The 26965-nt window shown below is 34.0% G+C and overlaps 1 protein-coding gene across 1 annotated transcript in view; it reads right to left on the bottom strand.

Moving 5' to 3' along the window:
* SPAG16 (sperm associated antigen 16) overlaps window positions 1-26965 on the bottom strand; it is a 913876-nt gene that overhangs the window by 543371 nt on the left and 343540 nt on the right. The gene's annotated exons all lie outside the window — the stretch shown is intronic.

Genomic DNA, 26965 nt, shown 5'->3' with positions numbered 1-26965 from the left:
TCCCACAAGCTGCGCGGCACAGTCAAAAAATTTTTTTAAATGACATTATAATGGCACATTTGTACTTAAATCTTTGAATATCAATCCAATACATTCTTAAGAATAGGTAACTAAAAGTTAAATTTCTGAGTCTGTCTTAAGTCTTTCTTAAAGGTCAAATTACCCTGCAGGAATATAATGATGATTTAATCCATCAGGGAATAAGAGTGAAAAATTTTCTAACTGCCAACAACACTAGCTGTTATGATTCTTTCTCATTATTTGTACATATGATAAGTCAGTCTTTCTCAAGTAATGACATGATCGTCTAGGATATATGGATACCCTCTCAAATACCCATTTCAGAATGAATTTATGTGTGGACAATCTAGAGTGTAAATTCTAGTAGTTGTGCTTCTTAAGTCAAAGGGTACTTGACATTTAAATTTCATTTCATAATACAACACCATCATCCAAAAGTGATAATTTATCAACTTACACTCCTAAAACAGTGTGTAAATGTCTGTTTCTTTACATTTCACTAACTTGAGATTATGCTAAAACTTTAAGGAATTTTCCAATCTAATAATGAAATAAATCCAAATTTTAGTACATGATGGAAAATCATGTGTAATCATATTTTTATCCTATAATATAATTTTACTGCTTTCCCACTGACCATGGAATAAAGGGCACATGACTTACATGGCTGTCCAAAATCTACAGCCTTCGTATTTCCAAGATTACTTCATCATGAATCCCATGTTACGGCTATATTTCATTCATTTCCTCACACCCTCAACTCAGAGCCTACAGGAAATATAGTGAAGAAACCTAGGATGAGGTGAAAATTCAGTAAATAGTAGTTCTTGATTTATTTTTATTTCATATTCCCAAGAGCATATAGGAAGCATCAATATTATTGTCCTCAACATCATCATCAGTTTTTCATCCTGGAAAGCGTATAGAATCTCCTAATATACATATATTTCTAACTCTCTAATTTATCTCGTAGTACCCAACTTGCATATAACAAACATCGCACTTAATATTGGTTATATAACTTTCCTTAGACCTTTCACCCAAAAAAGATAGTAATCAATTTTACTTGTAAATAATCCTCATCTGTTTCAATACCAATTTATATAGTTTTAGCCCTTTCCACATGAAATTAAGCAGAATTATTTTAACTCTCTTGATGATTTTGTCTCAAATCCCTCAATAAAATATGAATTTACATTAATCCCAGTCTTTATACACCATTAAATTAATGCACAGTGAGATAATTAAGACCTAAATCAAGTCAACATTAAGGATGCAATTTATTCTGTTGTTGTCTATTTATTGCCCATTAATCTATGTCAAACTGTTATTGGACATATATTAAGCTCTTAGTCTGCTATGATTCTTAGAGCTTTTCTGCCAAATTTTTGATATATAGTTTGCATGGTTATAATTCTTCCTCTATCTGAGGCACATAATGTTTATGCCATACCGAGTTCAATTTAAGTACATGGTGACCTGTTATAGTTTACTTACTTATTTATATTCCAAAATAAAAAAGATATCCACTAATTACCTATAACTTGTCTTAGGGAACAGAAAGTTCTGCTTTCTTAACCAACCAGTTTTCCCCGTGGCTAGCTAAAATCTATTTAGTTCAACCATAACTCATTTATTCCCTATAATGCACTATTTTTTATTTCCTTTAATTCTCAAGGTCATCATCACATCAAATTGTTTTTTTTTATAGAAAGGCATTGAAGTAGTTTAATATTATAAATTAGTACTAGAGTTTTTAATCACATAGAATTTCTATACTTTAAAGGGTTTTTTGTATTCTCAAAGCATTTTATGGATTTAACTTATTAATTCAAAAATCACATTGTATTTGTACATGTAAAAACTGTCTAGGAGTTTCTGAATCAAAATGCTAAAAGTGGTTACCAGACGGCAATAGAAGTGGGTGAAGGAGATGGAAAAGTTTCACTTTTTACATTACACACTTTTAGACTGCTTAAATTTCCCACAAGGTGTGTGTACCTTTCTAATAATAAACATATAATAAACCCATGCATCTACTGAGCACTTACTGTGTGCCAAGCACTGGGCTTAGCCTTGTAAAAGTAGGATGAGTAGGAACTAGTCTTCACATTCAACAAGCCCAAGATAAGATTAGAAATAATTATGAAATACAATTACATGTAATCATAATACATGTGAAAATCATACATTTGTTATGTATACACAGAATTCTAGGAGATCAATAAAATAGGAAAATTAGCTCTGAAAGATTAAAGAATTGTTCAAAACTTGCAGGCCCAAGCTTCTATATAAAGGCATGTAAAAACTTGAGGATATTTGCTTCTCTTTCCTTTCCATTAGACTGGAATCTCTTTGAGAGCAAGGACCACATGATTCTACTATGGAGTTTCTGTAGTTCTTAGCACTCTGTCTTTCACAGCAAAGGCACCTCAACATTAAATGAGAAAATAAGTCTCCTTTAGGAAAAAAAAACACAATCATAAAAAACTTTAATTCTTATTTCAAGAGCATCCACTGTCAAAAAATAAATAGTACAGTATAGTGAGAATTTTACTAAACTTAGAATATTAACATCAATATCCCACTGTCAGCTCTCTCATACTTACTCTTATCACTGAATCTCTCCTGAGCCTCAGTTTCCTCATCTATAAAATAGGCTAGCATCTACTCTACCTATTTCTTAGGGTTTTTGTGAGGCTTTCAAAAGTTCTATATTATAACCAATATAGATATTCATAATTTCAACCTTTAATTCCACCTACCTCCATATACCTTTTTATTGATGAATGCTTTTGCATATTCTTTTTGACAAGGATTACAGATCAGCATAAGACAAAGACTTCTTTTAAAGACAGTGATGTAATCCTTTTTGAGTTGTTACATCTGGGACTGTAATTCCTCTTAGATTCTTTGATAAAGTGCCATACTTCACTGTATTCAATGTTCCAGTTCCTTCTGAGAAGATTTCCCTAGATGGTAGCCTCTCTTTTGAATAAGGTCTCTCCACGTCTCTACTTTGCCATCTCCAGTCAAATTTATTACTCAGATTTGTTTTACACTATCGAAATCAAATCTCAGTACAAAACAGATCCTCTCACATCAGTGAGATGAAATTGGAGGTGACATAAGGAAGAGCCTCTATATGATCTCTCATATTACTGTTCAATGTTAATGTTTTTGTCAAGATAACTTGCTATGAAATCACAAAGAGAAAGTAAAAGAAACAGGCTAATTCAAACCAAGTTAATGGAAGGTTAAAAAATCCTATTGTATTAGTCATGTAACATGTTGGGAGGAAGAACACTAATGCTCACAATTACTTTCCTTCTTTCTTTGATTTCTTCCTCTCTCCCTCCTTCCCTCTCCCACCCCTCTCCCTCCCTTCCCCTCTTCCTTCCTTCTTTCTTCTCCTCCCTTCCTTCTTTTGTTCATTTGTTAAACACAACAACAACAACTTAAAGAGGACTATTATAGCTAAGAGTACTAGGAAAATCAACTATAAGTAATAAAATAGATACACAAACTTCGAAATGAGATAATATTTCATTTTTGGCACATATTATGCTAATGTAAATCGAGGTGCTATAATTTAGGAAGCAGAAAGCTTTCCATCAATTTGATAGTCTTATTAGCCTCTCAAGAGGTGAAAACACAAAGGAGATAGTTATTGTTATAGAAAACATGCCTCTGTTAGCTTTTTTCCTCTAGTCATAAAATGCACTATGGAATTATTTACCAAAATGTCTTGGAGATTTTAAACTGTAGTCTAAATGTTTACTTAATTTTGACCATCACACTACAAAAGACAATCACAGGAGTTAAAAGCTTTTCAATAAACAAACTCAAGAATAGTTTTACTCAAGACTAAACTGCAAAAAGGAAGTTGAACACATGACATGATTTCAGAAGTTTGGAAATTTTACCCAGCTTAGAGAATCCCTCCCGAGTTACAGTGTTGATACCTGCAGGTCCAAAATTAAAGATTCTTCCCCTAAATGTAAAATATTGCCTTCTGCTTAGATGTGAATACTGCTGTGAACAGGAGCCATGTTAAGATGTTTCAGTCATTTATAAGGTAAAAAGAGAGGTATTTGTTCCTTCCACGGGAAGGTAGGGACAGGTGAGAAGTTAGGAAAATAAAAACTCCAAATAACAGAGATGGAAAGAAGAGAGTCAGAACAAGAAGGCACCAAGTTTTTGCTTTTTTTAATTTTTAATAAATTAAGGCAATGTCTTACGTCCATTAATGCTCATTTGTCAGAAGCAAATTATTTCTCAATGAGTGACAAGGACAAAATATTATATATAAGTCCTCAATGTCCTCCCTCCTCATAAGGGAGAAGTCTTAGACAAAGGCTAACAGATAGCTTTGCATAAGAAAAAGGCAGTCACCAGAGAAGGGTAATGTGAACTGTGAGGATTGAGGACTTGAGAGATGGAAGAATCAAGGGGAAGACGTATCCAAAGAGGATCTTTAAATTTTGCTGAGTGTTATGCAATGTCTACAGTGTCGCTCCTGTTGCTATCTCCTCAAGAGGCAATAATGTAGAAGCCTACATTATTTTTCAGGGCTTTTTAGAATGACAATGTCCAGAGATGGACTATCAGGTAGAAGCAAAAAGGCCTAGCTTTATGCGATTACCAGTGGTATCATGCTGTACATAATGTACGTAACTAGTAACACGTACTATGAGGCACTGACTGTGAACAAACCATTCTTTACTATTATATGTGTAATCATTATCTTATGTTTTAGATTCCATGATTGCCAAACTATAAATGATTAGGTATTTTTAAGACTACTTCTGTGAGAGAAAAGAATATGGTCATCTTTAGGGAAACTATAGAGAGTTCTCAGATTTGAGAACATGAGTTAGAAAAGAAACAAAGTAATAGTACATAAATTATTCCCCTTTGCCAATGCACAGAGATAAATGCTTTCTCCCAGTTGTGAAATCCAAAGTCAATAGGATTGACTTTGGATTTCTAAGATATTTGAGATTTTCCAAACAACGAGAAAATTGTTCAGATCTGCCTTGGCAAAGCTGCAGATTTAGCAAGGCTCTATTTGAACCCACCATCAGATTCCACGTGGCTGAATAAATAATCAGGTTAAAACAATAGTCAACAATAATAGAAGAGAATGGTATTATTGCTTAAGAGGAGAGGACACACTAAATATCGAGGATGTATATATACTTCATGCAAATCAAACAGAGAAAAATGGGCAGAATCCTGGAATCAGAAAAACTAAACACAGTGAAAGGATATCCTTAAAGGTAGCTAATTTGAATTTGGCAGAAACATCATATGACAAACGTGAAAGAACTTCTCATCAAAAATTTGGGGGAGGTGGGAGGTGGGGAGGGGAAACGCCCCAGAGTTGGCTGAAGAGGAGCCAAAGTAAAGCCAAATCTAGACATTGCTCTCAAAGGGCCTAAGGTTCATAGCTAGCTCCCAGGATCAGTAACCTAAAGCCACCCAGCCAAAGTCCCTCAGACAGAATGAGTAAAGGAACAGGAGCCAGCACACCTAGAATGCTGTTTCTAGCAATAAATCTGGAATTTTATTTAAATATTCATAGAATCCTGGATCTGTACCTTTCTGTGCAATCATTATTATGAATTTGGGTTCACTCTAGTCTCTTTGCTTCTTTGTGTAATAGACACCATTGGTGGCTTATCCAGCATCCTCCTTTCCTCCTCACTGGGAAAAATAGCAACCCCTCACTTTTTTTAAGTATATACACTTCTGTTACATAGTCCTTAGGACTCAGGAGATGTTAAACCTACCCTGAGCTCCACACGAGGGGCCTGAGTAGACTAAGCCAATCGTGGGAAGCCCATCCCTCTTGCCAATGATTGGTTCAATTATCTTGGCGTAAGACAGAAGTTCTATTTCAGGGAGTAATTTTTATTTTGTAGTTGGAGGAGACAGTGTCTCTCTCTCCCTCTGCATATTAATAAGTTAGATGTTGCTTCAGTTGTAGATGGTTGCTGTCTTTCAACCATGGAGAACAGAGACAACACTTAAGAGGCAAAACTCAAAAAAATCACAGAGGAATAGAACTAGAATCCTGATTGACTGGACATCTTACATAAGCTAAAAACTCCTTATTGTTTAGTCTATTTTAAGTCAGATTTACTATAATTTGTAGCCAAAACCATATCAAAAGATAAAGACATGAATATGGAGTGTGGAAGTGAGGGAAGATTTGATTTGAGTTTATTACTATTGCTATTGCCTTCTGATATAAAAGAAATGCCAACGCATTTGAGACGTCAATAAAAGACCTCACAGACAAAGAGAAGTTAGAGATTTAAATAGCTTTAAAAAAGAGGAAAGTGATGGAGTAGGCCCTGGAGAAACATTAAAGAGGAAAGATGACCCCTCTTCTATTGTGGAAAAAAATAAGGCAAGTTGGAATGGGTTGAAGTAGATGGAGACACCTGTGCAGATCTGGTGGTAAGTTGATTACATTCACTCAAGAGGATTTTTATGTTATTTGGAAAGAAGTAGGTAAATTGATGGGATGAGAGTGAAATGACATACGGTGACTGTGTAATTAGCTAGAGAGAGCAGACATGTTTGAAAATTATTGGACAGAGAAGAGGAGAGATGACTAAGAGGACGAAGAAGGCTTGCTGAGAAACACTACAGATATGACACTGGCAAACACTGATTAACATTAATTCTCACCTTTCCAGGTGCGTAAGAATTACTTGGTAGACAGCTAGACTGGTGCAGCTGGATCACTGGGGCCAGAGACTGAAAAGATTTTGGCAGAGGTTGGTTGAAGTGGTGAGCCATGGATTCAGGTAGGAACAGAAGAGGAGATATGAAAAGATAAAAATATTGAGGAAAAGAAGAAAATATGTACTAATAAGAGTCAGCAAGCCCTTGGCTTATGTTCAGAGCATTGAGTATTAAGAGTTACGACAAACTCTAGGGTATAGTTATTGGAACAGATGGATGAAGATATAGTACAGATGTAAGCAATAGGATTAAGACAGTAACAAAGCATACTGCATACTGCCCTTGGGAAATAAAAGAGTATAAAGATTTTTTGTCTCTATCATTAAAGATTATTTGATTCTATTTTTTAAGTTTTTCCCTGTTATTCTATCCTCACTGTCAAGATTTTAGTTATCACTTCTTAAAACAGTCGACGTCAAAAAAAAAAAGCCTAGCAATGATTTTCTTATCTGTAGCTGATTGTACACTTTAAGTTAAAAAATCAGACTCTGATTGAAGACTTTAAGCACCCTCTGGAAATGACAGTGATCATGTGAGTTGATAATATAAGTATTTATACAATTCTCATCCAGTATCAGGATATTTTAGAGCACACAATTTTAATATCAAACAGTGTAACAATTATCCTATGTATTTATATATTCTCTCACAACTCATCTATAATTAGACTGTAGAGATTATATACAGAACGTTTTGGTCTTTAGCCAGCACCTTATTATAATCTCAAGAGCAAAACTAAAAAGCTAGATTTTCAAGGATCGTTATGCTTCACCCTTTAGGAAGATGACATTTTAGAGTGCAATTGGATTGGTTGTAGAAAATTTAGAGTGCAGCTGAATTAGGCACAATTGGAGTGCAATTAAGTTATACTTAAAAACTGGCCGCTTGCTAGAGAACCATGGGAATATCTGGGTTTAGCAGTGTTAGAAAGGTTGGATTTTAGTAGGAAAAAATAGCACTGTCTTTAGGAAATATTTTTCAAATGGTATAGATAAAAAAGGAAAGCATACTATAATGTTCTCAATTATGACCAAACAAATCTATGAAGTTTTATTAAGTTTGATATTGTTCTAAAATTAAGTTAGTTGCTTCTGTTTTTGCTCCTTTACTGAATATTACACAACCCCAAATTTACCTGTTTTCTACTATTACAGTTTCATTAAAAATACTTAATTCTAAAATACTTATATTTTATTAAGATGATATTAGTGATGATGTACGGAACATTTTTAAGTCATATGTGAAGAACGATGCTCTGAACCTCAGGGCTACTGAATGCTGAAAAGAGAATGTGTTATGAGATCTCCTTTCCTTGGGGATCTTCAGATTTTATAATATATATATTTCTCTACTCTAGTCTTTTAAATTAATGTTTATAAAAATGTTAATATTTCTTCCAGTGTTCTAATCTCTTTTTTATCTTACTCTCCTGGCAAATAAAAGATAGGAGAATAAAAGAAAAAAAAATTATTTCTTTTGTGATTTTGCTTCCACAGTTTTCAAAAATAAATAAGCAAAAAATATTAATCATCTTACACTTTTGTAGGTTAGAAGCCCAGTATGGGTCTCAGGGACTAAAATCAAGGGGCCAGAAGAGCTTCATTTCATTCTGGAGTCTGTAGGGGAGAATCCCTTTCCTTGCCTTTGCCAGCTTCTAGTGGCTGCTGACCTCCATGTTCAAAGTCAGCCACATTTTCAGTAGTTTTTCTCATATGCAGTAACTACTGATGCATTGAAAAATTTGATTAACTATCTATGTGCTTAGCAAAATGTGTGAGCATTTTTTGACTCAGACTAAACATATAGGACATACCTGCAATTTTTACTAAGATTTAACCCTACTAAGAGTAAAATTTCTGTCAACCCATGGACCTGTGCTTAATTGCAAAGATGCAATTGGAATAGTTAAATTAGGGTCTCAACTTTGTTCTTCATGTCCATCTGACTAGGTTTTCTAAATTTTTCACTTATTTCATTCAACATTGTTATAACTATTTATTGTTAAGTAACAACGCTTAACGTGAACAAAATCTTAGTATGTACTGTGCAACCATGCAATTTTTTAGTACCATAAATTCCTCCCAAATCTAATAACTGACTGATAATTCCAGGTGTGGCTGTGTTCCATACATATCTGATTCCAGCATATTCATATTATCAATAAATATTGCAATCTTTAGTCTTTTAAACATATTACATTTCTTTAAATTATGAATTAGGAGTGTTAAATATGCTATGGGGTAAGAATGAAATTGTAGATAATGACATGTTTATTTTTCTATTAAGAAGCAGCAGACCAATAGACCTCTAATAATTATATCTAATAGAAATGTATCTCATGCTGGACAAAGTAATCTAATCATGGCTATTACAAAGGAACATGATTATTACTCATTCAACATTTACTTATTGAGTGCCTACCTTTGGCAACAGACTGTTCTAGGTATTTCAGTATTTATTTCATATATATCCTGGTTTAGGAATAAAACCGTCATCTGGAAATAGACTTTTTTAAAATTCTGTTGCAAATTCTGTTGTCATGGATAATTAGCAGAAAATTCAGATAAATTGTCAATATTTAAGCCTGTGTTACTTTCTACCTTCGCAACTATTATGCATTTAATTGTACTGATTTTAATCTCTGTGTGAATTAGCCCTTTTACATTGTATTTATTTTTGTAAAGTAAGTAAATTTTTAAAAAATACAAAAGAAAGTATACTATTTACAGTATATGTCAGTAGAAAAAGTAAACAATGTGAGCAAATGGGTAGAAAATTTCAATAGAGCAATGGAAGCTATAAAAACAAGCTAAGAGGAAATATTACAAACAAAATATAATAATGAAGCCGAAAAATATTTTAGTTGGCTTATTCGTGGCCTAGAACTACAAGAGTAAAGAGTCATTTAACTTCGAGAGAGTCAACAGAAATTCTCCAAATTAAAACAAAAAGAAACAAAGGTCCCAGACAAAGGAAGACTACCACTAAGGGACGAGTATGAGCAAAATTCATCTGCCTCTGGAAGGGAACAGAAACTCTCTCCCATACAAGTTTTCTCATAGATTCAAGGAAGAGTGTGAATGCCTTAAGTGGAAGAGACACAAATGCTAAGAAAGCATCATCAACAAAACATATATATTTAGGAACTGACAAAAATAAAGACATAAAGCCCAGCATTCAATACAAAATTTTGAGACACACAAAAAGATGAAAAGAACTCTTTGTCACAAGATAAACAGAATGATATCAAGATATGATGCATATATTGAAACTATCAGAGATTAAAATAACTATAATTAATATGTTAAAGGATTAAATGAGATGAACAACATGTGTGAACAGATGTGAAATTTTGGCATTGTGATGGAGAATATAGAAAGAAGTGAAAATGCTAGAAAACTCTAGAACAGAGTTGAAAACAACTCTAGAACAGACACCTAAACACCCCAAAATATGCAAAAAATAAATTTAAAAATGTTCAATGTTGTTAGTCATTAGGGAAATGCAAATAAAAAACCACACACACTCTAGAATGGCTAATTTTTTTTTTTTTTTAAAGACTGATAATATCATGTGCTGATAAAGATACTGAGCAACTGAAAATCTCATATTTCTGGTGAAAAGGTCATGCCAAAAACTGAAATAAAATATTTAAATACATATTTCTGACAAAGAACTTATAACCAGATTAAACAAAAAACTTGGAACTCAAACATAAGAAGAATCCAGATTTTTTTAAAAGCAAAAGACATGAACAAATCTTTCATTTAAAAACTAAATCAACAAATACCAAGTAAGCATATGAACAAGTATTATTATTAACTATCACTTAAATGCAAATTGGAATTAAGATGAGATTCCACTTTACATCCACAACAAAAACTAAAATTAACAAAACTGACAACTGCAAATGTTGTCAAGGACGTGGAACAAGTGGACCTTTCATCTATTACTGATGGAAGGGAAAAATCTTACAACTTTGAAAAATTGCTTTTCTCAGTTTCTTACAAAGTTAAACATGCCCCTACCCTGATGCTCAGCAATTCCACTTCTATACCATAAATATCTACTGGAAATGACAATTTGTCTATAAAAACTAAAACATAACAAAACAAAAAACTTATACAAGGATGCTCATAGCAGTTTTACTCATAGTAGACCCAAACTGGAAACAGCTCAAGTGTTCATCAGTAGCTATAGGATTAACACACTGTGCTGTATTTATATAATGAAACAAAACTCAGCAACAAAAAGAAACAGAGCATGGATAAAAGCAGTAACTGATGAATCTTCAAAACTCTGTGCTGAGTCAAAGAAGCCAGACACAAAAGAGTATACATTTTTCTTTCTATTTATATGAAGGTTTAGAACAGGCAAAACTAATCTGTGGTAATAAAAATCAGATACTGACTGCTCTGGGAAGGATTGAGAGGTCAACAGGGTGTACTTTGTACATGTGAAGACAAATGTTCTGTGTCTTCATAGGGGTTACATGGTTGTCAAAGCTGATTAAACTGTACACTTAAGATCTGTGCATCTCACTTTATGTAAATTATATCTCAAAAGTGGTACATCAGTAGAATTCTTGTGTGGAAGCAACAGAAACTGACTTTTAATTAAGCAGATAGAAACATATTTAAAATATATTGGGTAGCTAGCAATTTCCAGGAAGCCTAGAAAGCCAGGCTGGGGAAACCAGCAGGAAACCAGAGAGGTTATGAATTCAGAATTGTATTCAGAATCATGCCAGATAACTCACAGATGAAGACCCGATTGTCATCGTCTCTGCTACTGGTATTGGGAAATGGGTTCCACAGCTTCCACTGCTCAGTTTGGTATACCTCCAATCTGATATGTTTTCACAAATGCCATGGAGAGAAAAGATGCTCTCTTGGTCCTGCTTGTTTTTATCAACAGTCCTCAATTCAAAGTCTATTTGACTGAGCCTGTCTCATGTCCACATCCTATTGCAAATGAACTTAGGATATGGTACTTTCAGCTTCTATGGAAGTTTTCACCATAGTGGGAGGAGAACTGTTCAGCTTACTGAGGTGTCAAAGAAGAAGGAATTCCTCAATATAAAATTGGCCATACCAAATTCATAAATGTGTCCCTAAACCCTTCACTGTTTAACTTATTAAGAGTTGACTTTACTCACTCTACTTCCTCCTTCAGTTCACTGATGTTTGTTTTCAACCCCAGTATTATACTGAAAGTACTCTTGCCAAAGCTAACAATGACCTTGATTCTAAGGGAATTGGTTCCTTTCCAATCCTTTGCCTACCTGACCTCTCACCTGTTTCTAATACCACTGACTACTTCCTTCTTATAACCATATCTTTCCTTGGAGTTCATTAACACCACTTTTCTGGTTTCTCCCTTACATCTGACCCTTACTTACTCATTCTTTATTTTATTGCCTCTTCTTCGCTTGCCTTTTGTTAAAAGTTTCTGTTCATCTGGTGGATATTACAGACATTCCTTTCTGATGCATATTTGCCCTGAATAACCATATCTATTGTCATACATTCCTTACCACCAATAGACTAATGATTTCCAAATCTACAGCCACAACTCAGATCTCTTTCCTGCGTCTCACACACACACACATCATTGAATACTTCCATCTGGATTTTTCATATATATTACAAATTCAACATATTTAAAATTTGTCATCTTCCCAGATCTATTCCTCTTTCTTCGTTCCCTTTTTTGAGTAAATTGCACCACTGTCCACCCCACTGTCCAAACTAAAAATTTAGATCCTTTCCCATACCTTCCATATGCAACCACTAGACCCCCCATGCATTTTAAATCATAAAGATTTTTTGTATCCATATACCATTCTCTATTATGATGGCCAATATCCTAAATTAGAACACCATTATATTACCTGAACTAAAGCCAAAGCTTTCAATATAACTTTCTGTCTTTGCCTTTACTCAGTACCAATTCATTCTTGGCATTGACATCAGGAAGACTGTTGGTGAAATGTAAATATGATTATGTCATCACCCTGTATGACATTCAATCGTTTCCCTCTAACCTATCTTAGAACGTCCTCCTTATTCAGCCATCACCTTTTTCTAGCTCCTGCTCTCACTGATGTCTCAAGTAATACTCCATGGTCAAGCCATATTACACTCCATTCAGATCCCACACAACAACTTAGTTTTGTGGGTGTTGGCATATGTTCTTTCCTTTTCACTAGATACTCTTTTCTTTTTATTGCTTCCTTTCTATTTTCATTATTTAAGTTGGGAATAAGAGCTTACTTTATCCAGGTAGACATTTCTTAAAAGCCAGCCCAAATCACTTGCAAAACTGAATTAAGGGTTATTCCAGCGCAGCCCTTTAACAAACTACATTTCCCTCATTACAGCATTTATTACACTATAATTGGCTATTTGTATATACCCCTCTGCTACTCTGTAAGCTTGAAGAAGGTAAAGACTGTTTACTTCTTTATCATTTTATCACTTAACAGCCATCTTACTATCATGCTCATAATAAACTGCTCAATAAATGTTTCATTAATATGATTTACATTAATTTTAGTTATTCCAATGGAGAAAGTAGGCAAATATCTATGACATCCTAACTTCAAAGTTCTGCCTTTAGTTATCTGAAAGATTCATAAACCTTTATCTTTTATCTAAATTTTTGTGCAGTGTTTCTTAATTTTCTTAATATACCCGTCTACATTATCAATTTTCATTCCTCACACTAAAGAGGAGACCATTCGTTACATGATGCCCTAGTGCATTGAATGGGCATGTATTAAATATCAGCTGATATTTAATATGATGTAATATTAATACTTTGATAACAGAACATAAAATGTATGTTCAAACACATCTTTGATGGTAATGGGAAGCCCAATAACGTAAGAATTAATTTACCACCTAGAAGATACTGAAAAGTTTTTTTTTTTTCCTCTGAAGACTGAGATGATAACTTACTTGGCAATCTAATGCAAAGAATTAAAGGGATGACAAAAAAAAAAACAGCCTCACAAAACAACTGGTGATTTAGAGATTAAGCAGTCTGGCTCGTGGTTAAAAACATGGCGTGATGATGATTCAGGGCTGACCATAGGCAATTACTAAGGCGTTACCTGGCGGGCTTCACAGAGCGAAGCTGCCCTCCCGACTCCAGCCTTGGTGCACGGTCGGCGCATTGCAGTCTCTGAAGGGTGTCGCAGTCAGGAACTCTGGCGTTATGGTCTTTGCACATTTGCATTTCTAGCCAGGTACCTTCAACCTTAGGTCTCTTTAGCTGAGTCCTTGGGCGGAAGTCTTGCGTAGGCACCTCCTTATTGGGCGGCGTGGGAGCCTGCGGCGTGGGCGGCGCGGAGCTTTAAGATTGAAAACACTTTTCCCCACTCTGCCTCAACGTCCTGTACTTTCCTTTTCCATTTCTAGCCCTTCTCCAGCCACATCCCGAGGTCTATAAAATTGTTGAAGCCTTTTGTTCGTGGCTCCCTCAACAGTGAGATGACCCCCTGATCCACCACACCCTCCATCTGGGGCAAACGGAACAGGGGGGAGTCGGCATTTTCTCTAGTTTTAGCCTCTTGCTTATACCATCGCCGTAAGTGATTAAAGGTTGACTCTTTCGGTTTGGCTCATCACTTTAATAACCTGAACCTGACAGCTCAAGGCTGGCTCTCCCGTTCAGCTGAGCTCCTGACTGAAATCACTGCAGATTTCTTTTCGTTGAGATACAATTTACATAAACTCACTCTTGAAAAATTTACAATGCGGTGGATTTTAGCATATTCACAAGATTGTGAATATCACCTGTATCTAATTCTAGAACATTTTCATCACTCCAAAATGAAACCCATAGTGTTAGCAGTCACTCCCCATTCTCCCATGCTCTCCCCTCCTCCCACCACTACCACCCACTAAACTGCTTCTGTGGAAGTCTGTTTTTCAGAGCCCTGAATACAGCACTCCACACACACAATCCAGAAGGCAGCTAAAATACAGTGTTGAGGCCCCTAGACTGAGTTCTGAGTACCTAGAGCAGGAAGCAGAAATGCCTTATCCTCTCCACTCCAACGTCTGTTCCAGGCAAATGTTACAACTGCTGCTCTCCTTTGGCTTTGGTTTGTTCCCATTCACTGAGCAACACGTTCCCATTTCTTAGCCCCTCTTTTTCCCTGACCCCACTGTCCTAAACATGTCTAGATAGCTCCTTATTCAAGTTTGTTCTATCTCATAGCAGCTCCAACTACAAAAATGTTAACTTCCAGCATAATCAGGCCTCCATCATCACCAAAAACACAACTCCCCTAGTGCTTCAATGTCAGGAAAGAGCAATTCTTCCTAATTAACTGGAAGTTACCATGACTCTCTGTTACGATCTTAATTACAAAGGGGCTTATATTTTTAAGAGAGGATATTAGGAAGGTGGGGTGAGTGTGTATTGGAGATATTTGATAGTAGAGCCAAGTAAAGAATAATACATGTGTAAAATCTCAAGAGAACATAAAGGGATTCTCTAACGGGATCTGCTTACTTTTTCTAAACCTGATCAAAGAATCACTGACCTTTCTGCTTTGTTTTTTTATTTTTATATTTTTGTTGGCTTCTTTGTTGTTTGCTTTTCACCTGAGTAAATGACCATAAGAGGTCTGAAATGGTAAGAAAGGGCCCCATCAACATATGGGGGGAACAGTGACCTTTGCCCATGTTGAGCATTTACAATTGTCACGATGTTCTCCCACACTTTTGTTCTTGAAATCTTTATCTTTCTCAGAAAGAGTATTGTTTGAGAAATAAAATATTAAGATGGGAAAGTTATAAATAAATGTTTTTGCTGCCAATAAATTTATTAAAATATTAATTATATAATATTACTACATATATTAACATTTATAATTCCATATTTCATAGTTTTATAATCTTCCTATATTCTTTTGGTAGATGGTACTTGTGGGAGAATAATGCAATCTCCTCTCAGCATTTTCACATATTTTGCTTTTATTCAAGTAATAACACCAGAGCTGAATTCAAAGAGAGGCCAACCCTAAAATGAAACAATTTAGCTATTTAAATAAAAGAAGTTCCGAGAAGTTGTTTCAGCCCTAGGTGCTTTATTTTTTCAGAGAGTTTGAAAACAATATTTGGAATACAGTATGTCATCTACGAAGTTGCAAAATGTAAATCTAAGGCTACATTCTAGCTCACTGTCAATTTACTGCCTTTTGCAGGTTATTCTCATATTCAGTAACTGACGTCTTGAATTTACTGGGTTTTTTTTTCTTTCCTTGCATGTGTCAATGTCACACATACTGATAGAAGCACTGCAAAGTACTGTGGGGGAAACAAAAGAAAGTAAAAAAAAAAAAAAAAAAAACAATTGCAAGCAATCACTTGTGCTCTGTCTCAAAAATCATAAAACAAACACCACTCCTAACGGGCAAAGTAGTGGAGAAATTAGGTACAATGGGAAAGTGTGTGACACTTAAGAGCAATAGTGAGTTTTTTAGAGTATCACTGAGATCCATGTGAGGCTGTGAAGAAAGAAACGAAACCACACCCTTAACATTTAGATTCAATTTTAGTTGGTTCAGAGACTAGCTGCAGCCATTAGTGCTCCTCAGGTTAAGAACCCCTGTTTTAAAGTTTATCTCATTTGATTCTTACAATAGTCCTGAATGAGTCAGTGAGCTTAAGTAACTTGTCCTATGTAAAATAACTCAAAAGGAACAAAGCAAGTCTTAAATTTGTATCTTTGCATCCTAAGTACAGTGCTCTTTCCACAATACAGACTTCATCACAGATGAAATTCTATTCCAAACCCCCAGTTCATTTCTTTGTCTTCTCTTTCCTCCATAAAGGTAACCCCGTGACATTTCCTTATGTTTAAGCCTTCAGAAACACTTCTTAAGAGAGGCTGGCCACTGCCAACTTACTTGATGCCGATGTTGACATGTGGGTTTAAAATAACAATCATTAACAGCAGTTAACTTTGATGTTAAGACTTTATTTACTTTAGCCCTTTAGAAAAATGTTCCAATGCATTTTTTATGAATACACATGCACACACACATAGCCTAAGCTATCAAATTTTAATCAATCTGATGTATATTAACAATTTGGGGCTCCCACTCCTAGATCCTAGAATCTATTGATACTTTTGAAAACACGTGGCATCAAAATTACTGTAGAGGAGTGGCTATAGATTTGTAAAGGCTGCTTACTTTCTAGATACCCCAACAGAATATATGGTCTCCAAGGGCAAACCATTGCTCTTCTTCACAATTCTATTGCCTGTGCCTAGGACAATGCCTAAAACATATTAAAGTAAAATGATTTTAAGAAAAAGAAAAAGAGAAAGGTTTCATTCTCTTTCACAAAAAGAAGGTATTATATATGATATATTTTCACATGCAGAATTAAACTTTGATTTGGGATATTTACCTGTTTGGTGGAATTATATATTATATACTATATTATATTATCTATTATATATATTTCATAGGAGCAATGCTGACTCTACCAGGATTTTTTTTCAAAATAAACAAGCACAATTTTTTTTCGCATTCCATTACAGAGATTCTTATGGCTTCCACATCTTCTATACAAAGTGCTATTGATAGAAAACTATTTTAAGATATTTACCTTGAATAATCAGAGACAGACATTTAAATTTTAATCTATCTTTCACTTCTTTCTCAAAGCTATGATGTAGAGATTCATAACACTGTAATAAAACATCTTTCCTTTTGAAATACTAAAAGATTTGGTAACTATAAAAACAATAATAACAATAACATCAAAAAATAAAACTTAGCCTGCCAGTGGCACTAAATGTTCTTGCCAGTAGTGTGTCATTATATCATCAGAAAGATCAAAGTTTAATATTGTTAACACAATTATTTTTATCACTCGATCACTATGCCTGTTTGAGTATTACTTCTCAATACATTTTAGATGTATCCAGACTCAATAATGAAAACCTAGAATTACGTAGGAAATAGTAATTACAGGTTTACAAAGACTAGATTACAACCTCCAGCAGAAAGCTCAAGTGCCAACGGCATGATATCACTATCAACTGTTTCTTATAAGTTGCCTTCAAAAAAGTCAGCAGGTGAAATCAAAATCACATTCCTTAACATTGAAAGCCTCTACAGTTGAATGCAGCTCAGCATACTCTAGATGATTTTATCCCAACTAACAGCCTTCTTTATATTCACCAGGTGAATGAAAAGAAACTAATCATTGGGCTGTGAAACTTTATTTTTATTTTATTTCAACATTATATTTAAGACATTTTTAACTCTTTAGGACTAGTATAGCTCTCATTTTTATTAAAGAAAAAAACAGATTTTTTTCATATCAATGAAAGTTACAAAGGGAAATTAGACCTCATAAACTATATTATGTTTAATATGTTCATACATTGTTTTATATTGATTATGAAGCTACACCTATTAGATATAATCTTTTAGTAACTGTTATGGAAAACAGTGGAATGTGATGAAGCTAAAATGAGTTTTCATGTTTTATTGCCATATTCAGCTAGTACAGAGGACACAGTAAAGACAAGCAATCCCTTCTCAGTCCCATCCTTTTCTAGTTCCCTCCACAGCAGGTATAAATGCTTTGAACCTATAGGCATAGTCTTTCCTTTCCTTTGTCCGCACTGACAAGGCTGACAGTGGATTGGAAAGACTGGCCCCAATACCTGGGTAAAGGGGAGCAAGCAAGTGAAATAAAATGCCTAGTATTTGTCTTCCTGTCCTAAGCCCAGTATCTGGTATGCTTAGAGATGTGTTCCCAAATTTTAAGTTTCATAAGCATCTCCCAGGGAGTTTAATACAGATTTCTAGATCCTCTCTCAGGCCTAACAAGTGGAACAGGACTAAGTATCTGAATTTTTAGCCAGAACTCCAGGGAATCATAATAGATGACATTTTAATAAACAGTAGGTTAGAATGAACTCCCAAGACACCTCTGTGCCCAGTGAACTGCAATCTTCTCTTCTAACCTAGGCCATGGCTTCCAAAATATGCAACTGGAATTATGTCTTTTTTTCTTGATTATAGTCTATCTCCATTATAAAGGTAGAACATGGCCCTGATTCCTGATAATCTGGACATATTTTGCCATCCCCTTCTCCCTAAGACCACACATGTCTTCATGTCTCTATTCAAGTCCAAATCACTCACACCATCTACAATTACAATGATGACACCGATCCATCTACAAGCATCGTGACTTGCCCTGGAGGAACCTGCTGCCACACTGTATATTGTCATCTGTCTTACTGTCACTCCCTACAGGACTAGTCCTACAGCTCTCCAAGGGACCTGACTCTGGATCCACCTGTTTCCTGTCTCTTCCTATCTCTTCTCTACCTGTGACTACTGGGACTTCAGCATGCTTGGAAGTTAACACTACAAGAAACTAATATCCTTTATCTGAATGTATATTCTAATATCTATACATATAATAATTCATATACATAGATATTAAAATTAACTCACAAAGGGATAGAGAGATATCTTATATAATCATAAATAATCTGGAGGAATCATGAAAAAAATCCAGTGGAATCTCAGCAGTGTCAAATTGCCTTAAGCACTTATGAGGAAGAGATTACTAAGCTAAATGACGCAAGACAGAAAAAAATATATAACTTTGTGAGTTACCATACAATTAGCTAATAGGTTTCAATATAAACAAGTACATAGTAAAGTATTGCGGAAAAGTAATCCATGAACATGATGGCTTGTAAACTTTCAATTGTTGTCCAGGAAAGGGAACAGGGAGTCTCTGTGTATTGTATTGTTTAAATTGTTCCCTGAAGTTATTCTGCTGCAAATTAAATAAGGTTAACAAAGTGATGACCTTCTACGTTTTAGAAACTCATAATAAAGCAAAGCCTACTCTTTTTTCTCAAGTAGAATTGGTTATGTTTCAGTGTAGTGTGTAGTTTCTGGTGCTTCATAGAATACAAAGCAGAGAAAAATATGAAGAGAACAGCAAATAAAACACCAAGGCAATAGAGGGATTTCAGTATGAGAAAAGACTAAAGTGGAACTTCTTATTTGAAAGATCAGGAATTAAATGACCATGAGAAAAGGTAATAAAATTATGAACAATCTGATAAGAGAAATAAGACTTTCATTATCAAATCCTAATATGTCTAAAGAAAGCTTAAACCCTTTTGAAGTTTAATAGAAATTTTTAAGAGAAAGAAAATGTGCTATTTACTATAGATATTCTATTTATAACTACAGAAACAAAAACACAATGGAAGTAGGAGTGAGAGAGAGGAGACAGAGGTCAGGGAAAGGCAGGGGTGATATATCCTTATCTTACAAGAGTGGAGTCAAAATATTATTTCTAGCGTTGATGAAAAGGGGATAAAAGTATAGACATATTATTGAAGTTACAAACATAATAAAGAAATAAAAAATTGTGATATAACTGTATTGGGTGGTTGTTGGGGAAAGAGATGGGAAAGAGCATAGGCATCACCTAGTAGAAAATCAGCAGAACATGTCTGACATGAGCAAATCAACATTGCTGCAATTTTCACTATTCAGAAATATGAAGTATGAAGTACCAAAGAATATGAAGTACTAAAAGAATAAAACCCTGAAATATTGAAAAGTTATTATCTCTAGCTAAGGGATTGGAGGTAGGGCCAGGGAATGCCTACTTATTATTATAGGATCATCTTTACTTTTTTGGTGTATTTTACTATATATGTTTCTCTGGTTAAAAAAAAATATTGAAATAAGTAAATAAAACAGAAAATTAATTATTTTTAATGTTATCAGCTGGATCAAATGCAGAGGACACAGTTTGCTACTAACAGCAGAAAAAAAGATGCATTAAATGGCCTTCAGATTCATAGTGAAGGCTGAAAGGACAGATGCCAAACTGCATTTAACAAAACAATCCTGAGAGCTTTGCCACAGAACCAAACCACTCAGGGAGTTAATACATCTTCTGTGACCTAGAAGCTGGTCATGATTAGGAAGTTATTATGAGGATACAGCTCTGATCAAGGAAACCATGATCCTGGAAAGGCACGCTAGAGATATTCGACAATTCCAGCAGATGTCTATCAACAGAAAAACCTCAGACACATACCCTAGACTCCTTTCCACCTTCTAGGTTTCACGTAAGTACAACTAATTGGCAGAACCCAAATTACATACAAAACTTGAGCTTCAAGTGTTTCTGGGAAATGTAGCTTTTTAACTTCCCAGCCTCTAGAAGTCAGAAAGGTTGTAGGGAGTGAAGTAAGCAAGTGTCAATCCGCTATACCCTCCACTTAGATAAAGGAACATGAATTTTTAGTCTCCTGGGATTGACAATCAAGAGAATATACCATAAAAGAGGATTAAAGTAAGTGTAAAAATCTTTGTAAAAATTGTAAGAGGATTAAACTAAGTGTAAAAATCTTTGTAAAAATTGTACATTATAATAAAATATTATTTTTTATTTTTTGCAAATAGCTCTCCATAATTGAGATTCAAATATTCCATTTTGTTCATTTATTAACAATCACAGCAGGTAACATGAAGGTATGTTTTATTTCTTCATTTGTAATTATGATACATATTTCAATTTAATTTAACTATTATGGTCTCTTTATTCAGTGTTTCATATAATATTAAAATTGTCTCTTTGAATGCAGACAGCTGGCAATACTAATCCTGTTAGGGAAAATATGTGCTTGCATAACTGTACCAGCATTAACATTTACAAAGTCTTTGTATAGCATTTTCTGTCTTTACTATGTTAACAACTCGCGTTTGTTGGAATACTTCTCTGCCAGTACAAAACACAGCAAAAATTATTATTTTGGTCCTATTATTCAATGTAGTTATTGTGTCTAGGGTTCAATAGAGTGTTCCTCTCAGCTCATTGTAAACACACAAAATACAGAATAATGCCAGTTCTCAGAACGCAACCCAAGGGGGCCAGAAGGGTTGATGAGTGGAAAAATAAGGCTAACAGTTATCTTAACTAAGGTTTCACTGATGCCATTTCTGCTACAGAATAGAACTTACTGACACGTTCCTGTATCTCAATATGTACTGAAACAAGTGAAATTACTCAGGAGGAGAATTGGCCAAGAGAAAACTCAAGTTTGAAAATAATTCTTAAAGTCCAAGTAAAGAAATCACAAAGAGGAAAACAGAGGAACAAAATAAAATAGTACTTATAAAAATAATACCAATTTTGAGATTCAATAAACTAAGATAAATTCACAAAGAGTGGTAGCTAATAGCCAATATGTTCAGCTCAAGCAGTTATATCTAATACATCATTATAATATTTAAATTGATAATATAAAACACAATCTTCTTCTCGCTCTTTTTAAGGAAAGAAGAATTATAAACTGATCTAGACACTAGTTCAGGAATATGGGAGCAGATCTCTCTTTTAAATGCTGCTTTCACCCGGTTGCTGTCATTTACTTTGCTGTCCTCGGCCCTAACCCAGTTCCTGAAGCTTTCCCATGCCAAGCACAGACTCATACAGCACGGATAGCAAAACTTGTTCAGATAACAGACGATGAGACCATCAAACTCCGTTTATGCTGCCAGAGTGTACTAACTAGGAAATGTAGGAAACATATCAAATAGCCATTGATACAGTAGAAAGGGGGGTGGGGGGAAAGAGACAGTGGAAAGTAAGTGGCAGCAATTAAAGTTTTCCGAATTTTTTTTTTAACAGGCACAGGATAAGTCAAATGAATATATTTTTGTACACAAAAAAGATACCAGAATACTCTTGTTTTTAAGTCCTGAATAATAAATTTGCTATTTATATCCTATGTCTAAAAAGGAATTAAAATAGATTATGTATCAGTAACTTTAGCATATTATGGATATCTGGATATGGAAAAAGACACATGATTGTATATAACAAAATTTATAATTATTTTCAGATTATATTCCTAATTTGTGTTATGTGTTAATAGATGATACAGGTAAAAATAAACACAGTAACTATATACAATTAATATCTTTCAGTGGCATGAGCTATTTTTACATATTTTGACTGTATTTTAAAAAAGAACTAATAAAGTAGCCAGTTAACCGTATTAATGATTGCTTCATATTTTTTCAAATTTAATTTAAAAAAGCAAATATAGTTTAGGAAGAAAAGAAGTATAAACTCAATAACAATGCAATTTTATTTAGATTTATTTTAGGACATGTTTATGTTCCCAAGGAAAGTAAAACGCATTTGTGTTTTGTTTGAAAGAGTCTAAACAGATGTTCACTCAAGTTCTATTCATTAAGCAGACTAGAATAAAGTGCTTCTGAAACATGCACCAGAAAGTATTTTTTCATTTAGGGATATGTTCACTTTCTCTTTTTTTTAAATGAAAGTATTTTTTATAAAATATTCTTGAGTACAACATCTAGACCCTCTGATATATATGGACCATACTGTAACTTTATGATGGGTACTGGAAGAAGAAAAAATAAGAACTGATTTGACAAAATTTAAAGTAATCTAAAATAATTAAAATAACAATTAAGATGGATAATTGCTAACAATAATCTGACAATCTAAATAAGTTAATTTCTATATAAGTTTGAGTTTTATATAGGCAGTGTAGGTCAAAGTTCAGCCATCGTAAGGACAGCATATTTCTGAATGATAAAGTGTTTTATTATGGTAAGAATTTAGAATATCAGAAAAGCTGACTCAAATGCTATAAAGGATCTTTTATACCAAATTAATGAGATAGTTTTCAGATAGTAGTATTCTCAATAATTTCAAAATCTCTCAATTTCAGAAAAGCTGACATGCACGGCATTTACAAAAATTATATAATATTCCAGAAGACTTTAGGGCCTTAACGAATAAAGTGTAATGAGAAATACACATTTTGTTTCAAGTAATGCTTCGTGTGTACAATTTTCAAGGAAAATTACCAGGGCTCAGAATTTCAGTAGATTTGCTTCTCCAGGCCCAACTGTCACAGGTCAAAAAAGCATATATTATGAGCAACTGAGTCAATTAAACTTCAACCAGGCAACATCTATAATCCCTATGTTAGAATCAGAGCATGGATCAACTGTATGAGAAATCAAGACATAAAGACATAAAGAAATCATAAACCAGAGAAAATGTGTGATGAACTTCACTTTCAAATTTAAGGTACATAGATGTGCTCAGTTTACCATTTCAGATAACTTCTTTTATTATCCCATTCTGATATTTAGGGCAAGAAATTTTTCCCCTTGACCAAAAGGATGTCTCCTTTTAAAGTTGATTATTATAAGATATTCTTATAGATATGGCATTTGAATAAGGTACCATGAACTAAAGAAATGCTCATAATTAAGTCAAAACTATAGGTGCAATTCAAAACTATTTGTAAATATAATAATTATGGGACAATAAAGATAAGTTTTATCTTCAAATATTAATATATCTGTAATTTAAATGTGTAAAATTAGAAGACTATTTAATGATAGGTAGGAAATAATTACATAACAGAAAGATATGGTCCATGAATAGGCCAAATTAATTTATGATACTGGTAAAATCCTAAAATAGTGACATAATGACATAATGTTTATATTTAATAAATTTCAACTGGTTAATAAAAAAAACTGGCTAACTTTTTGGAAAAAAAGACAATATTAATCCATAAAAAATAAACTCCTGATTAAACCTCTAAAAAATAGAGGTTAAGAAAGTGAAACCAATAATAGTTAAAAAACAAAAAGTTCAGATAAATTTATGTTTGACCTTTGAGTGGGGAAAGGTCTACTTATATCATGCAATACACAAAACCTAGAAAAGATTATAAATTTTTTAAATGGGCAAAAATGGCTTTACGAGTAAGCACAGACTTGTGCCTGAAAGCCTGTGAATGCCAGAATTTTATCCTAGATATTCTTTGTCACCAAAAATATTAATAAGTATAGTAAAAAGTGTATCTAGTCATAGAGTGAAAATTAACTAGATTCAAATCACATAGGTGTCAGTCCTTCTCCTCTTCCAAAGTGTTCTTTCACACTTCTAATTATTGTTAACCAATTCTCCCAAATGTTTTATTCATTAAACAGTCCCTAATAATCCCCATTGACTTGAAACTATTTCTAAGAGCAGTGAAACAGAGATACTATGACTGATTAAGTTAAGGGATGGAATCTCTAGCTGACAATGAAAACTATTCAACGTGATGATGATAATATATTATTTTATGCTTGCATGTATAAATATCTCACCAAAGAACTAACAAAAAAGTAAAGACAGAAATCCAGAGAAGTTAGCAAAGCACTAAAGCTTATTTTGTCCACGTTTTTACCAAACTTGGGGCACTCAAGCTTAATGTTATCACAGGCTACCTGAGCATGGATGGGTTCAGAGAATGAGCCTGGGTGGGAAGAGAGAAAGTAAAACTCAGTTTCCAACCAAAGTCAAAGATCAAATTCTTAACAATAAAGCTGTATCCTCAGAGGAAACAGGTGACCCAGAAATAAGTGTACCCCACTTCACTGCAATCCCAAGGGGGCTGAGAAAATATGCCTTGGCAGAGAAAAAAAGCAAATGGGTAAGAGATCCCTGAACTAGCATACATATGCAATCCAATTTCACAACTGAGCAGACCAAAAAAGACCTCTAGCCACAAATTTAACATAGACAGTTCTTAGAGAGGTAGGGCCCTCCAGGTAGCAAAAACATGTCGCCTCTGAAGAATACATGTTCATTCTTAGCCTTAAAACTCCTACAAATAATTTTCCAAGGAAAAAGAACAGCTCACAGTAAAACTTAACTCAGCACACAAGAAGCAAGGCACTGTCAAGGAGAACCAGTAAGAATAAGAGTCAGCAGGAGCAGAGAAAATGAATGAAGGAGTGAGGTTTAACACATGTCCAAAGTTTAAATGAAGCATAGAGGGAAAATGGGCTGGAAACAGTATTTGAAGAGGCTGGCAGAGAATTGCTCAGAACTGATGAAAGACAACCCATAGATTCAAGAAATCTAATGAACCCCCAGAAGAAAGAGATAAAGAAATCCATACCAAACACAACAATGTGAAAATGCAGAGGATCAAATGTGAAAAGAAGTTCTTAATAGTAGCCAGAGAAAATATACAGATTACCACAAAGGAGGGACAGTTGGGCTGAGATCTGACTGCTCAGCAGCAAAAATGGAAGCCAGATGCCAGATAATTGATATCTTAAAAGTTTTAATATAAAATAACAAAGACATTGAATTCTATACTAAATATCCTTTATGAAAAGTTTTTTTAAAAAATCAGAGAGCACACCAACAAACCTCTACAAAGGGAACTTCTAAAAGGTGTACTTTGGACAGAAGCATATTGATGTTTCGATGGCTCATAAGAGGTGTTAGAATAAATTTACTTTACTCAATAAATATATAATTCATGCTTACTATTCCAGGAACTGTTCCAGGTGATTGAAGCAAATCCATGAACACAAGTGACAAAAGCACTGCATTCAGAACTTAAATTTTAGTTAGGAGGAGATATAGATTTAACAACAAAATAATTTTCTAAAAAGACAATCATGTGGAATGTTAGAAATTGGTAACTATTATAGAATTAAGAAATAGATCAAAGTAAGAGGAGCAAGAGTGTACATGTGGAAGTATTTGCAAGTTTATCTGAGGTGATCAGTGAATGTGGTAAACATGATGAGTAAATCTAAACACTATTAATTGAATAAAGCAATAATAATTTCTTTTTGGTTATTATAACACTAGAATAAAATTAGGATATACAAAAATGATAACATATAAGTCAGAAGGGGTGCAAATGAAGCTAAAGTATTTTAACATCCTTGTATTTTTGAGAGGGAGGATAAAATTATTAATATTAGACTTTAAGAACTTAACGTAACACACAATCTCTAGAGTAATCCCCCCAAAGTAGTAATCAATTTTTATAAGTCCCAAACTTCATAAGAAAAGATTGAAAATACTTTTTATAATAAAAAGGATGCCAAGAAAGGCGAGTTAAAGAAACATTGAAACCAAACACATTAGTATTATATGTGATAGAAGATAGAAGATTTAAACCCAAACACATTAGTACTATATGATGTGTAAATCAATTTATGTAATGCTCCATTTAAAAAAATATTGAGGACTAGATTTAAAAACCAAAGCTCTAAGACACTTACAAAAGACTTCTAAAATATAATTAT

Source organism: Balaenoptera acutorostrata, chromosome 8 (assembly GCF_949987535.1).
Source record: "Balaenoptera acutorostrata chromosome 8, mBalAcu1.1, whole genome shotgun sequence".
NCBI lineage: Eukaryota > Metazoa > Chordata > Mammalia > Artiodactyla > Balaenopteridae > Balaenoptera > Balaenoptera acutorostrata.
This window is presented reverse-complemented; position numbering and strand designations above follow the sequence as displayed.